Source organism: Trichosurus vulpecula, chromosome 3 (assembly GCF_011100635.1).
Source record: "Trichosurus vulpecula isolate mTriVul1 chromosome 3, mTriVul1.pri, whole genome shotgun sequence".
Classification (NCBI taxonomy): domain Eukaryota; kingdom Metazoa; phylum Chordata; class Mammalia; order Diprotodontia; family Phalangeridae; genus Trichosurus; species Trichosurus vulpecula.
The window spans coordinates 432,907,664-432,922,544 of record NC_050575.1 but is presented as its reverse complement, the minus strand read 5'-3'; the positions used below and the strand labels follow the sequence as shown (position 1 = coordinate 432,922,544).

Genomic DNA, 14,881 nt, shown 5'->3' with positions numbered 1-14,881 from the left:
TCATGGTCTGGGCTGGGTCTTGAAGAAAGCGAGGGAGACAATGAAACCATTTACTTCTAGAATTGACCTTTGAGATCATCTAGTTCAATCCCACCTCATTTTATAGATGAGGAAACTGAGGTCCATAGGCAGTGAGCAGCAGAGCCAGGATTTGCACCCAATCCTCTTACTAAGGGCAGTTAGGTGGCACAGTGGATAGAGCTCTGGACCTGGAGTCAGGAAGACCTGAATTCAAATCTGGACTCAGACACTTACTAGCTGTGGCCCTGGACAAGTAATTTAACCCTCAGTTTCCTCATCTGTAAAATGAGCTGGAGAAGGCAATGGCAAACCATGCCAATATCTTTGCCAAGAAAGCCACAAATGGTATCACAAAGAGTCAGGCATGACTCAACAACAACAAACTCTTACTAAAAAAGAGACAGGGAGAGAAAGAGAGACATGGGTACCTCCTCATTCCAGGTGTGAGAGGACTGTGTGAGTAAAGACTTAGAGCAAAGGCAGGGCATGGAGTACTCCACCAGATGACAAGAAGAGTCAAATATACCAAAGGTCATCTAGAAAATAGATTAAGTCTAGCTCCTCAGCCTGACATTCAGGGGTCTCTACAATCTGGCCCAAGGCAAGCTATCTAGCTTTATTTCTTTATACGCAAGTCTTCCACTTCAGTCAGACCTTCCCATTGTCTCCCAAATGTAGAATTCTCATTCTGACCTGTTAAAATCTTACCTGTCCTTCAAAGTGAAGATCAAGCTCAGCCTCCTATTGAGAAGCTTCCCCGATGGCTCCAACCTACACCGACTTCCCCTTGCCCTGAAATTCTACATTTTCAATCCTTACTGCATACTCCAGCATCTGACTGCACATTCCCATGTCTTGATGTTTCTATTAACCCATATGGACTTATGGGTATGCTGAAGGTAGAAGCTCTGTTTTTTTTTTCTGTGCCCTGCATTAAGGCAGAGCTGAGTGCACAGCAGGGGCTCAGTCCTAACAATAACTCATTTCAGTAATGCTTCACAATGTGCTTCCTTCATAACAACCCCATGACTCCAGTAATAGAAGTATTATTATCCCAGATGAGGTCACCGAGGCTCAGAGAATTTAAGAGAGTTGGCCAATGTGATATAGCCACTAAGTAGTAGAGCCCAAACTCTATGACTTCCCTATAAACCCTGCAAATATCACAAGGTAGGGGAAGCATGTTATTAACTGCATTCATGCAGTGTAGAAAGATCCAGAGCAGAACAATAAATTTAGGGGGAAACAATTATGAGACGCTTCCTGAGAGAGCTGAGTTTTCAGCCTGGTTTTAAAGAACCACAAGAGATGTTTTGGGGGCAGAAAGGGAGGAGACAGAGAGGGATGGAGGGAGGGAGAGAGAGAGAGAGAGAGGGAGAGAGAGAGACAGAGAGAGAGAGAGAGACAGAGAGAGACAGAGAGAGACAGAGAGAGAGTTTCTAGCTTTTGCTGTTCAAACACTATCGAGGGTCTGGGAGCTGTCCAGCAGTATAATTCCTGAAGTTGTAAGAGAGCTCTGGGAAATGAGACCACCAATTATACAGAGCTGCTAGAAGACAGAGCCTCTCAGCATAGCCTTCAGCAAAACAAACTTCCTCTCCCAGTAAGCTCCCTCCCTCCCTTCCTTCCTTCCTTCTCTTCCTCCCTCTTCCTTCCTCCTTCCCTCTCTCTCCTTCCTTCCCTCTTTCCTTCCCATCCCTCTTTCCTTCCCATCCACCCTTTCTTTCTTCCTCTTTCTTCCTTTCTCTCTATTCCTTCATTCCTTTTTCCCCTTCCTGCTTTCCTTTTCCCCTTCTTTTCCTCTTTCCTATCATCCTTCCTTCCCTCCTTCCCTTCTTTCTTCCCTCTTTCTCTTTTTCTTTCATTCTTCCTGACTACCTCTTTTGTCCTTCCTTCCTTTCTTCCATCCTTCCTCAGTTTAGTCCTTGTTCTCTCCTCACCTTATCCTTCCACTCTGTGCCTTAGAATTCCTCTTCCTTTGTTAACACTCTCCTTTGTTTTTGACCTTTTCTTTTCATGCTCCTTCCATTTCCTTACATTGATGAAAACCTATATTCCCCATGAGCCTTCCACATCCCTGCCAACACTCTCCAGTTCTAAATTCTAGCCACTCCTCATCTTACAGAGTCTGGAAGTGGAGTTGCTTTACTCCTTGTTCCTTCCTAAGGACAAGCAGCTTGACATGATACATCAAATGCTGAATACCCAGAAGGCCCAGGTTTAAATTCTGCTTCTGACATTAGCTATGTGTCCATGTGGAAGTCATTTAAAATTTCTAAGCCCAGTTCCTCATTTGTTAATTGTGACAAAAATACTTGTAGCACCCATTGTTCAGTGTGCTACATAAGATAACACATGTTTCTAGGTGATGTGTGCACTGTAATGTTTACTCATTTGTATTTCCTAATTTTCCCCTTGGTTGCGGGAAGGCAAGTCAGATATTAAATGATGATTTGTTTGCATAGGTGAAGCACCCAAGCTTCCCAATTCAAGCTAGTGGAAAGTGAGGACCAATACTTCTGACTCTTGACTTCCTGGTGGGTTGAGAGTGAACTTAAAGTGTTAAGTGAGAGATGAGGCCACCAGGTGCCTTTTCTGGGATAGATATGGATAGTACCATTCATGTCTTTGGTTCAGAAGATCAGGATTCTCTTAGATGAGAGAGGTTTATGAAGGTTGAGGTAGGTCTCACATATTAAAGTTTAAGTGCCACTTAAGTCTATGACTAGGCAAGTTTATTTTTTGTATATATTAAGTATTTTATTTGTTTTTAAAACTTTGAGTTCCAACCCTTCCACTCTTCCCACCCCATCCCTTCATTGAGAAAGCAAGCAATTTGACATAGGTTATACAACTGTAGTTATGCCAAACATATCCATAATAGTCATGTGAAAGAAAACATAAAGAAAACTCAAGAAAAATAAAGTTTAAAAAAGTATGCTTCAACTGTATTCAGACACCATCAGTTCTTTCTCTGGGGATGGATAGCATTTTTCATCCTAAATCCTTCAGAGTTGCCTTGGATGGTTGTATGGGCAAGTTTATTTTAATGCACTTTTAACCTCACCCTAGTGAATTGATTCTAACTTTGTTTAGTCTCTTTTCCCATGCGATGTCATTGGTTTGGAGACTCCTGGTGAGGACCTTCTTCTGCTGATGGAGATTGGCACTTCCTTCGGGGCTGATAGTTTTAGAGAGTTGCCTGAGGGCACCGAGAAGTTAAGTGTTGAGCCAGCCATTTGAACCCCAGGTTCAAACTGACTCTGAAGCTAGTTCTATCTGATCTCCTACCCAAGCCGCCACTCAGTATTCCTTAAAGAGGTATATAATCCCATAAACAGGATAACTATAAACGTAAATAGCAGGCAGGGCTGGGAAGCTAGGCAGACTTACTGAGCTTGCTTGTGCAACTCCTCCCACCCTCTTCTCCAGGTTGGATCTCTCCTTCAGCCGAATGGCTCACTTTTCCAAGCCCCATCCCGCAACATAGCCTTTTTCAAGGTTGTAGAAAGTGAACATTGAAGTGTCCAGTTTGCTCCCTTCCCCATCTGTATTCTTGCCACCTGCTGATTGAGAGGTATATGGATTCTGAATTGTCATATTCAGAATCTACCGGGACAATTCTGCCTCCCACTTTGGCCAATTGTTGTGAGGGAAAAATGAGCTCTGATTTGGAAAGCATTCAGTACTTATGCCCGATAATAAGCACTTAGTCAACACTTGTTTCTTTCCTTTTATCTTAGGTCACATGTTTATGTGATTGTTTTGTTGATGGTTATTAAGTTTATATACCGTATATACTGGTGGCAATTAAGTTTCTCTAAGTATAATGATGCTATTAAGTGTGTATACGGAAGGCTATTAAGTTTCTATGTTATGTAATGATGGCTATTAAATTTATATACCAATGACTTAAGTTTCTACGTGTTGCATACCGATGGCTATTAAGTATATTCACTTTTACAATTACGGTTGTTAAGTTCATAACAATGTTCAGAAACAGGTCTCGAGATTCGATTTGGGAATTTGTGTGCTGCTGCTCAGGTCTGAGGAGATGACACGGGGGCGGGTCCTGTCCTTGCTCCCTTCCTTCATCCCTCAGGGGAAATTGAGGCTGAGGCTTAAAAGTGCAGCATGGGGCCAGCCTAAGCGGAACCATTGGGGAGGGGTGCAACGCGGAGAGCAGCCTGGGCAGGGCGGTGTGCCTACTAACTGGAGCCTCTCAGGGCTTCGACCGCAGCCTGGTACCGCTGCTGGCCTCGCGGCTGGCGGCTGGCTGCAGGCGCTGAGCGCCCGAAACGATGTGGCCCTGTGAGAGCTGTCTGCCAAGCTAGGGGCGGCGTGGCCCGGCCTTCGGGTGCGCTGCGTGTCGGCGGACCTAGGCAACGAGGCTGGGCTTCAGCGGCTGCTGGAGCGGCTGAGGGAGCTAACCCGACCACGGACTTGAAGCGTCTCCTGCTTACCAGTAACTCTGGTAAAGTCCTTGGGATGGAGGGTAATGAGGTGGGGAGGGGGAGGAGCGAGCCGAGCAGGACCCTGAAAGAATGACCCAAGAGGCTGTCCCGACTGCCCGAAGGAGAGAGTTCCCCAAAGGATTCAGAAATAAAAGAAGTGCCTTTAGGGATCGTCTAGGACCAACACCCCGCCCCCCTCCCCACCTTCCCCTCCAGCATCATCACAAGTTTTACTCAGAAGAGACTGAATCCCGAAGAATGGCTAATTTAAAATCCTGCAGGTGGGAAGTGACGGAGCCGGGCTTAGAATCCGGGCCAGAACTCTCTTTCCACCTCACCAAAATGACTCACTCGGGGTATAAAAAAGCTAATGAGGAAGAATATGAACCCAGGCCCTCTGACTGCAGCTTGAGCAGGCGTGTCACTACAGCAGGCTTCAGTTCTTTTATTTTCTCATTTCACAACTATAGAGAAGCTTTGCGTCTGGGTACCAAGCGTGTTGTTGTCTGGGTCAGAGATCTTTCCCTCCCTCCACCCCTCCCCCCGCTTAGTGGTCCCTTTGTCATTTTTCCTTCCTCTTCCCTCCTCTCCCTTTTATGAGCTAAAATGAGGAAAAGAAAACTTTCTCTAATTCTTGAGGACCACTCTTGCGCAAGATACCAGACCGCAAGGGGTTTGAGATTGCCATTCCCGGGATCGTTTTCCAAGCTGGCTTATTTTATCTGGACACACATTTGTAGAGGAGGTTTGGAAAAACAGTGACTCCTTGTGGTTCACTGAACTATTTTCAAAAATCTTATTTTTATTATTTTGTGTTTGTTTACATTAGATCGATTGACTGTAAGACCCTGTGCATGATGTAGAAAAGCATTTATTAAGTACTTACTATGTCCTATTCACTATGGGTACGAATAGAAAAGTGAGACAGTCTTGGCTGTAAAGAAAGAAGCTCATATTTTAATGGAGAAACCAGATGAGGGAGGTTTCAGCTGTAAGGCAGATAGAAAGGACCAGTAGTTCTTAGGCTGATGGCAAAGATTAGGAGGGCAAAGGAGCAGGAGAGAGGGTAAAACCTGGTGTGCTCCGGGAGCAATGGCTGGGTACATGGATCCCAGCCAATTACAATTAGAAAAAAGGTAGTGAGCCAAAGGGTCAGAGTGGAGTGGGGCTGTTGGTTCCTTCAGGCACAGGTGGGATGCCTTTGGCCTCAATTTCCTTATGAACAAAATATGAGAGTGTAATTAGGTGATCTCTAGTGTCCTTTTCAGTTCTCAAATCTAACTATAATTATGACCTTTCTATACCAGAGTCTCCCCCACCTTGAGAAACTAGCAAACTGCCCAAAACGTGATCTTCAGTGTCTTGGCAGAGAAAGAACCCAGTGTGCGGGTGCTGAGCTATGCCCCAGGTAGGAGGGCATGTGGCCACCTCTCTGCCCCCAATCTGGCTCTCTCTGGGCACCCAGGTGCCTGTTGCTCCTCGCTCCACACCCAGAGTAGAATTCCATTGACATCCATGATTCCCTCTGGGCATGTCCTTCTTACAGAAAGTATTGGCAAAGAGGCTTTGAAGGATATAGTTTGGGGTGGAGAAACTTGGAAATGGTTTGGAGGATGAGGGTAGTGATGAAGTAATCCCTAGAATGGAAACATCCCCTTGCCCACTTGTACTATCCCCTTATAAAAACAGCCTCTCCTCCACTCCAGCACACTGTCTAACCACTACCAGTCACGGTGTCTTCTCTATTATTGCAGGATCATAGATTTAGAGCTTTAAGGGACCTCAGAGGCCTTTGAGTGCAACCTTTTCTTTGTACAGAGGAGTATACTGAGGCACAGAGTGGTTATGAGACTTGCCCAAGGTCACACTGCTAGTTAATTGCCTGACACAGGATTTGAACCCAGGTCTTCTGGACTTTAAGTCCAGTGCCCTTTTCTACTAGGAAATTCTGCCTCTCCTTAGTGAGTAAGGTCTTAAGTCTCCACAGCTGCCAACTTGCCTGTGCCCTGTGCTTAAGAAAAAGTCCCCAAACATTTATTGAGTATCACATGTGGGCAGTAGCAATCATTAGAGCACCTTACTCTGTGCCCTCCCAGAGGAGGTGTGCTAGGCAGGTGCTAGTACCCCAGTGACTAGAGGAAGGGGAGAAGACACCCAAGAGGTGGAAGGCATGGCCCATGCCCTTAGTACTAATGATGACTAGTAACTGACAGCTAGCATTTTTAAAGCCCTTCAACGTTTGCAAAGTGCTCCCACCCGTATTATCTCTTTTGATTATCAGGAGGCCTGTGGGAGGTGCAAGAAGCTGAGACTGAGAGAGGTTATTTGTCTAGGCTGACTCAGCCAGTTAAGCATCTGAGGCAGTATTAGGACTCTGATTTTCCTGATCCCAGGGCTAGCCCTTTCTCCACTGCCCCATATTGCTGCATAAAGGGGGAGGTGTCCAGGGCTCATATGCTTAGTCCTCTTCCAGTCCTGATCCACCACACACAGTCATGGGCTCCAGCCATGAGTCCTTTCTAGACTGTTCTTTTCTCTGTTCCCCCAGCCCCTCTGCACACAGACAAGAACCAGGAAGCCGGACAGAAAATCAAGGACTTGGATGTGCATGAGGCAGTGAACAATATAAGGGAGCGCCAGTCCCTGCTAGCCTTCGCTGTCTCTGCCCAGAAGCTCCTGGACCTGCTGGTGGGGGACACCTTTGATTCGGGGGCCCACATTGATTTCTTTGATAAGTAGGACTGGCTGCCCTCCACCACCTAGGGCCAGCCCCCTCCCCTGCCATCCTGTCCTCACCCTCTACTCTTCACAAGTGCCTAGCAAAGGATACATCTCAGATACATCTCTCAAGCTTTCCACCCAGACAGGGTGTACATGACTTAGTGGAGAAGCCCTTGGATTGGGAAGCAGAGGACCTTCCCTACGTCAGCCAGGTCATAATGGGCCGAGCTGGGATTTGGACCAAATATCAGATTCCCCATCCAGGGCTCTCCACTCTGCCATAATGTGCCCCACTTCCTCCATGCACTTTGATTTCTTATTTGGCTTTCACCAAGACAGACTTTTGTCTCAGATACATCTCTCAAGCTTTTTACCCAGACAGGGTGTATATGACTTAGTGGAGAATGGAGACTTAGTGGAAAAATGAAGAATTCATTTTTCATGAATACATAAGTAGATAAAAAATAAATGCAAGACCATTGGAGCAAAATTGCAGAATAGAAAATAAACCCACATATATCATCAGCATTTCTATGTATTACCAAGTGAAGGAATTGTGGGCATTGAGTGAACTCCACTGACTCCATCTTGTCACTCAATTCTGGAGGTAGTTCAATTCCCTTTCTATTTAATTGTGGATCTATTCCAATTTCTGTCCTGTAAGAAAACTTTAATTATGGGAATTGTGAGAAAATTTATTATATCATTAGAACCTTGCCCTGTGTGGCTAGGAAGCTGGACCACCTTTACTTGCTGCTTTGAGACCCTTAACTCAGGACAAAATCTTTGCTGATCTGAAGACTGATACAAGGAGTTTTCTCACAATTATACATCTCAAGACACCCATACTTCTTCCCTGAAAATTAGCACCATAGTGGTCAATCCATTGCTGTTTCCTTGTTCCTTTATTAAATACAGTCACTTGGGGGAAATGAGACATCTCTATTTCTGATTTCAGGGAATTTCATCTGTTTTTTTCCCCATTCCCAACTCAGCCACTAATCTTTCCTCCATTTACAATTTCCTCCTTTTACATTTTATATCATGGTTAATTGTTTTCTTTAAATTAATTGGTCTTCTTGGATTAATTATTTTTAATATATAAAATCTGTTTTCCCCTGTTTCAGGGTCCAGGGCAAGCTCAGGTGGCCTGCTCCCAAATTGGTATGCAATTGGCATGCACTGTTTAACAAATCAGTACCCTGAGAAGCTCAATCTTGGTTTCCTCGGTTATTTCATCTTTAAGCTGCCAGTTTTTGGCAAGGAAAGCTAGATCGAATCAGGACTCTGACCCCCAGGATCACAGGCTTTCAGAAAAGCTCCTCAGAGTACTCTGGCCAATCTTTCACCAAAGGACTTTTCTATGGAAGACTACCCCCAGGGATTGGACTCTCCTAAATTTTGGATTCTTCCAAGGTAAGATTAAGGCTTACCCTCACACTACTGGGGAAAGTTTACCCTCACCCTGAAGGTTGGGGAAAGATTACTCCCTTTAAGGAAAAAATGGATTGCAATAATAGTGAAATACTAGAAGGATTCCCCTTTGGATACAATTTCTTTTGGTGGGAGTGCAGGGAAGTGTATGCTGCTATATTGACATCCCTTTAGGAAATTCTTATTGGCCTGGAATTTCCCATACAAGGGTGGAGCTCTCAAATTAGGTTAAAATATATGAAACTCCAAATGGATGCCAAAATTGGCCTGAAGAAGGGATTTTTAACTTTGGAAGAAATAAGGAGGCTAGTATGTGTTTGTCTTATCTTTTTGTCTGTACTTTTATTTCTTTATACAATGCAGAAAAAAAAATCTTTGTCTTGTGTGGTGTTCAGTAGGTGGCACAGTGGATAGAACACTGCCCTGGAGTCAGAAAAAATCATCTTCCCAAGTTCAGATCTGGCCTCAGACACTAGCTGTGTGACCCAGGGCAAGTCACTTAACCCTGTTGGCCTCAGTTTCCTCATCTGTGAAATCAATTGGAGAAGAAAATGGTATACCACTCCAGTATCTTTGCCAAGAAAACCCCAAATGGGTCACAAAAAGACTCACAATTGAAAAATGACTGAACAAAAAGAAAAGATCTCAAAAAAGGATTTCAAAAATAAACAAGAGAATTAGAGAGAAAATTGGGAAAGGCAATGAAAGTGATGCCAGAAAATCATGAACAAAGAGCCAAAAGCTTGGTAAAGGAGGCATCAAATATGTACTGAAGAAAATAACACTTTTAGAAACAACAGGGCAAATGGTAAAAGAGGAATGAAAATACAACGAAGAGAAGAACTCCTTAAAAAGTATAATTGGCCAAATGGAAAAAGATTTTCAAAAATTCACTGAAGAGAAGGACTCCTTAAAATGAAAATTGGGCAAGTGGAAGCTAATGGTTCCATGAGACATCAAGAAACAATAAAACAAAAATCAAAAGAATAAGAGAATAGGAATTGTGAAATATCCCATTGGAAATAATAGCTGACCTGGAAAACAAACCTGGGGAATGTTTACCCTCACCCTGAATGTTGGGGAAAGATTACTCCCTTTAAGGAAAGGATGGATTGCAATAATAGTAAAACACTGAAGACCTAATTTAAGAATTAACAGACTACCTGAAAGCCATGATCAACAAAAGAGCCTAGACATCGTCTTTCAAGAAATTATCAAGAAATATTTCCCTGATATTCCAGAACCCAGAGGGTTAAATAGAAATGGAAAGAATCCACCAATCATCTCTGGAAAGAGATTCCCCAAATGAAAACTCCCAGGAATATTATAGCCAAATTCCTGAGCTCACAGGTCAAGGAGAAAATATTGTAAGTAGCCAATAAGAAATAATTCAAATACTACACACAAGGAGTGCACAAGATTTAACAGCTTCTACATTAAAGGACTGGAAGGGTTGGAATCTGATATGCTGGAGGGCAAAAGAGCTAGGATTACAACCAAGAATCCCCTACCCCTCAAAACTGAGTATAATTCTTTTGGGTGAAAAATAGACATCAATGAAATAAAAGACTTTGTAGAATTCCTGATCAAAAGACCAGAGCAGAATAGAAAATTTGACTGTCCAATACAGGACTCAAGAGAAGCCTAAAACAAGGTTAAACTGTTTACTTTGCTACATGGGAAGATACTTGTAACTCCTAAGAACTTTATCATTATTAGGGAATTCGAAGGAGTATACAGAGACAGAGGGCATGGATATGAGTTGAATATGATGGGAAGAGTATCTTAAAAAAATTAAGAGGTGAGGAAGAGGAATGCACTAGAAGGTCAAATAGGGAAGTAGAATTGGGTAAATTATTTCATGTAAAAGAGGCACGAAAGAGCTTTTATAGTGGAAGGGAAAATGGGGAAATGAGAGGGGAGCTGGTGAACCTTACTCTCATCAGAATCGGCTCAAAGAGGGGGTAACATATACACTGAGTTGGGTATAGAAATCTTACCCTACAGGAAAGTAGGAGAGGAAGGGGATAAGTGTGGGGGGCTGATAGAAGGGATGATAGATACGGGGAGGTGGTAGTCAGAAGCAAAATTTTGAGAATGGACAGGAGAGAGAGAAAAGAGAATAACTGGGGGAATAGGGTGGAGGGAAATACACAGTAATCATAACTTGAAAAACAATTCCAAGTGTCTCTGATAAAGGCCTCATTTCTCAAGTATATGGAGAACTGAGTCAAATGTATAAAATTTACAATAATAAGAACCATTTCTCAACTGATAAATGGTCAAAGGATGTGAACAGGCAGTTTTCTTATTTTTCCCCAGTTTGTTTTTAAATTTTTTGAGCTCTAAATTCTCTCCCTTTCTCCCTCCTTGTCCCCTCATTGAGAAGGCAAGCAATTATATATATGTCGTCATGCAAAACATATCCATACTAGTTATGTTGTGAAAGAAAATATAGCCAAAAACAAAGAAAAATAAAGAAAGTTAAAAAAAAAAGTATTCTTCAGTCTGTATTCAGACCCCATCAGGTCTTTCTCTGAGAATGGACAGCATTTTTCATCAAAAGTCCTTCAGCATTGTCTTGGATCATTGTATTACTGAGAATAGTTGTCATTCAAAACTGATCATCTTACAATATTGCCGTCACTTTGTACACAGTGCATTTCACTTTGCATCAGCCTGTGCAAGTCTTTCCAGGTTTTTCTGAGAGCATCCTGCTCATCATTTCTTATAGTACAAATTTTATTCCATCATAATCACATACCACAACTTGTTCAACCATTCCCCAGTTAGACATCCCCTCAATTTCTAATTCTTTGTCCCCAGAACAGAGCTGCTAGAATTATTTTTGCACATATAGGTCCTTTTCCCTTTTTTAACATCTCTTTTGAGATACAGACCTAGTAGTGGTATTGCTAGGTCAAAAGGGTATGCCTGGTTTTGGTATGCTCTTTGGGCATAGTTCCAAATTGCTCTATAGAATCAGTTTGCAATTCCATTAATGTCTCATTTTCCCCACATTCCTTCCAACATTTGCCATTTATCTTTTCTATCCTATTAGCCAATCTAATACGTATGAGGTGGTACCTCAGAATTGGTTTAATTTGCATTTCTCCAATTAATAGGAAGTAAGAGTATTTTTTCTTATGGCTATTGACAGCTTTGATTACTTCATCTGAAAACTGATCAGATATTTTGATCATATATCAATTGGGGAATGGTTCTCATTTTTATAAATTTGACTCAGTTCTCTATATAGTTGAGAAATAAGGCCTTTATCAGAAAAACTTCCTTCAAAATTTTTTTCACAGTTACTATTACTAACTATATTTCCCTCCATCCTACTCCCCCATTCTATTGTCTCTCTCTTTCACCCTGTCCCTCCTCAAAAGTGTTTTGCTTCTGACTACCTCCTCCCTGAATGTGCCCTCTGTTCTATCATCCTTCCCCCTTCTCTTATCCCCTTCTCCTCCTACTTTCCTTTAGGGTAAGATAGATTTCTATACCCCTTTTTGTGCATATGTTATTCTTTGAGGCATTTCTTTGAGCCATCTCTGATGAGAGTAAGGTTCACTTATTCCCCCTCACCTCCCTTCTCTTTCCCTCCACTGTAAAAGCTTTTTCTTGCCTCTTTTATGTGAGATAATTTACCCCATTCTACCTCTCCCTTTATCTTTCTCCCAGTACATTCCTCTCGTGCTTTAATTTTATTTTTAGATATCATCCCTTCATATTCAACTCACACCTGTGCCCTCTGTCTCTATATACTCCTTCTAACAACCCTAATAATGAGAAAAGTCTTATGAGTTATAAATATCTTCCCATGTAGGGATGTAAACAGTTTAACCTTATTAAGTCACTTATGATTTCCCTTTCTTGTTTACCTTTTTATGTGTCTCTTGAGTCTTGTATTTGAAAGGTAAATTTTCTCTTCAGCTCTGGTCTTTTCATCAAGAATGCTTGAAAGTCCTTTATCTCACTGAACGTCCATTTCCCCCCTGTTGGCTTATACTCAGTTTTGCTGGGTAGGTGATTCTTGGTTTAACCCTAGCTCCTTTGCCCTCCAGAATATCATATTCTAATCCCTCCAATCCTTTAATGCAGAAACTGCTAAATCTTGTGTTATCCTGACTGTGGCTCCACTATACTTGAATTGTTTCTTTCTGGCTGTTTGCAGTATTTTCCCCTTGACCTGAGAAATCTGGAATTTGGCTATACTATTCCTGGGAGTTTCATTTTGAGTTCTCTTTCAGGAGGTGATTGATGGATTCTTTCAATTTCTATTTTGCCCTCTGGTTCTAGAAAATCAGGGCAGTTTTCCTTGGTAATTTCTTGAAAGAGGCTGTCTAGGCTCTTTTTTTGGTCATGGCTTTCAGGTAGTTTAATAATTTTAAAATTACACTCCTGGATCTATTTTCCAGGTCAATTGTTTTTCCAATGAGATATTTTACATTGTATTCTATTTTTTCATTGTTTTGTTTTTGTTTTATTGTTTTTTGATTTCTCATAAAGTCATTAGCTTCTATTTGCTCCATTCTAATTTTTCAGGAATTATTTTGTTCAGTGAGTTTTTGGACTTCTTTTTCCACCCGGCCAATTCTGCTTTTAAGGGATTCTTCCCCTCATTGGCTTTTTGTGCCTCTTTTACCATTTGGCCTATTCTGTTTTTTAAGGTGTTAAGATGGGTAGGGGGCTCCCCATCCTGCCTTTGGCCTCAACTTCCTTATGTAGAAAATATGAGAGTGGAATTAGGTGATCTCTAGTGTCCTTTTCAGTTCTCAAATCTAACTATAATTATGACCTTTCTATAACAGAGTTTCCCCCACCTTGACAAACTAGCAGATAAACTGATAAATACTTCCAAACCCTGAGAATAGAATGGCCCTATCACATCTGTGTATAATGAATGGTGGCCTTTCAAATCAATCAATACAATTCCTGATTTCATTTTGATTCTTAAAGGTTCCCTGGGTGATCCCTCCAAAAGCATCGTGGATTTCACTGACCCAAAAGAAGTAAATGGCTATTGGACTCTGAATGTCACCTCTGCACTCTGCCTGACTTCTGGTGCTCTGAGGACCTTCCCTCCAAGTTCCAGCCTGGGCAGAATTGTGGTCAATGTCTCCTCCCAGTTTGCTCTAAAGCCCACCAAGAACGGGGCTTTGTACTGCATGAGAAAAACTGCCCATAACATGTTGTTCCAAGTCTTAGCAGCTGAAGAGCCTGATGTTAGAATGCTGATCTGTGCCCTAGATAAGGGTTTCCTGGAGAGGGATATGGGAAATGGCTCAACAGTCTGCTTGGAGGGAGCAAATGAATGGATTAGTCAACCAATCATCTGAACTAAATATAAGAAAGTTTTGATTGTACAATTCTGTAATTAGTTTTGTGGAGAAAGATACTGAAAAAGGCCCCTGACTTGAAGTAGCTCCTAGTATGCTTTGATATTTGCTTTTTTTTGGAGGGGGGAAGGCGGGTAATTGGGGTTAAGTGACATGCCCAAGGTCACACAGCTAGTACGTGTGTTAAGTGTCTGAGGCCAGATTTGAACTCAGGTCCTCCTAACACCAAGGCTGGTGCTCCACTCACTGTGTCACCTAGCTGCCCCAAGGAGCTCCTAATAGGATAGTAGGTACAGAGTCCCTGCTCTTGGAAGCCCCTAGGTTGATGAAGGAGACACAGTGCTTACATTTATCAACCGTGTTATTTCATGAGGGAAATAGCAGCTGGTCTTATGAGCTGAGAAATGGACTTGGAATCTGGAAGACAATGATTAACTGTGTGACCCTGGGCAAGTCACTAAACTTTCTGGACTTCAAACTACTCATCTGTAAAATGAGAGGGTTGGAAATGATCTAGCTCTAAATCTATGATTTCATGATTTTTTGATGACTTAGCCCTTGCCCTGAGGTGGTACCTTATCTGTTGAAAGAGACAATCTCTGTACTCAGAGACAGTAATCAGATGTGAAACAGCCAAAAATGAAAAGTAAATCCTGTTCCTTTGGCAGCCCTAGATTTTTTTTTAATTTTGCTTCACAGGGTTCTTATATCCAAGTTAAGAATTCTAACACAATGAGGGAGAACTCGGAGCCAACAGGAAGACAGGAGGCCTTGTTGAGAAAGAAAGAAACTCAGGGATTCAGGAATCCCAAAACTAAAGTTCCCAGGGCAAGGTTGCCTGGAATGAATTCACGGACCCAAGCAATCCTTAAGTCAAGTTGGCAAAAGTTTATTGTGATGTTTTACAGC

General features: G+C 42.3%; 1 pseudogene; it reads left to right on the top strand.

Annotated features, from left to right (window-relative positions):
* LOC118842833 overlaps nt 1-14,881 on the top strand; it is a 49,797-nt pseudogene that overhangs the window by 33,770 nt on the left and 1,146 nt on the right.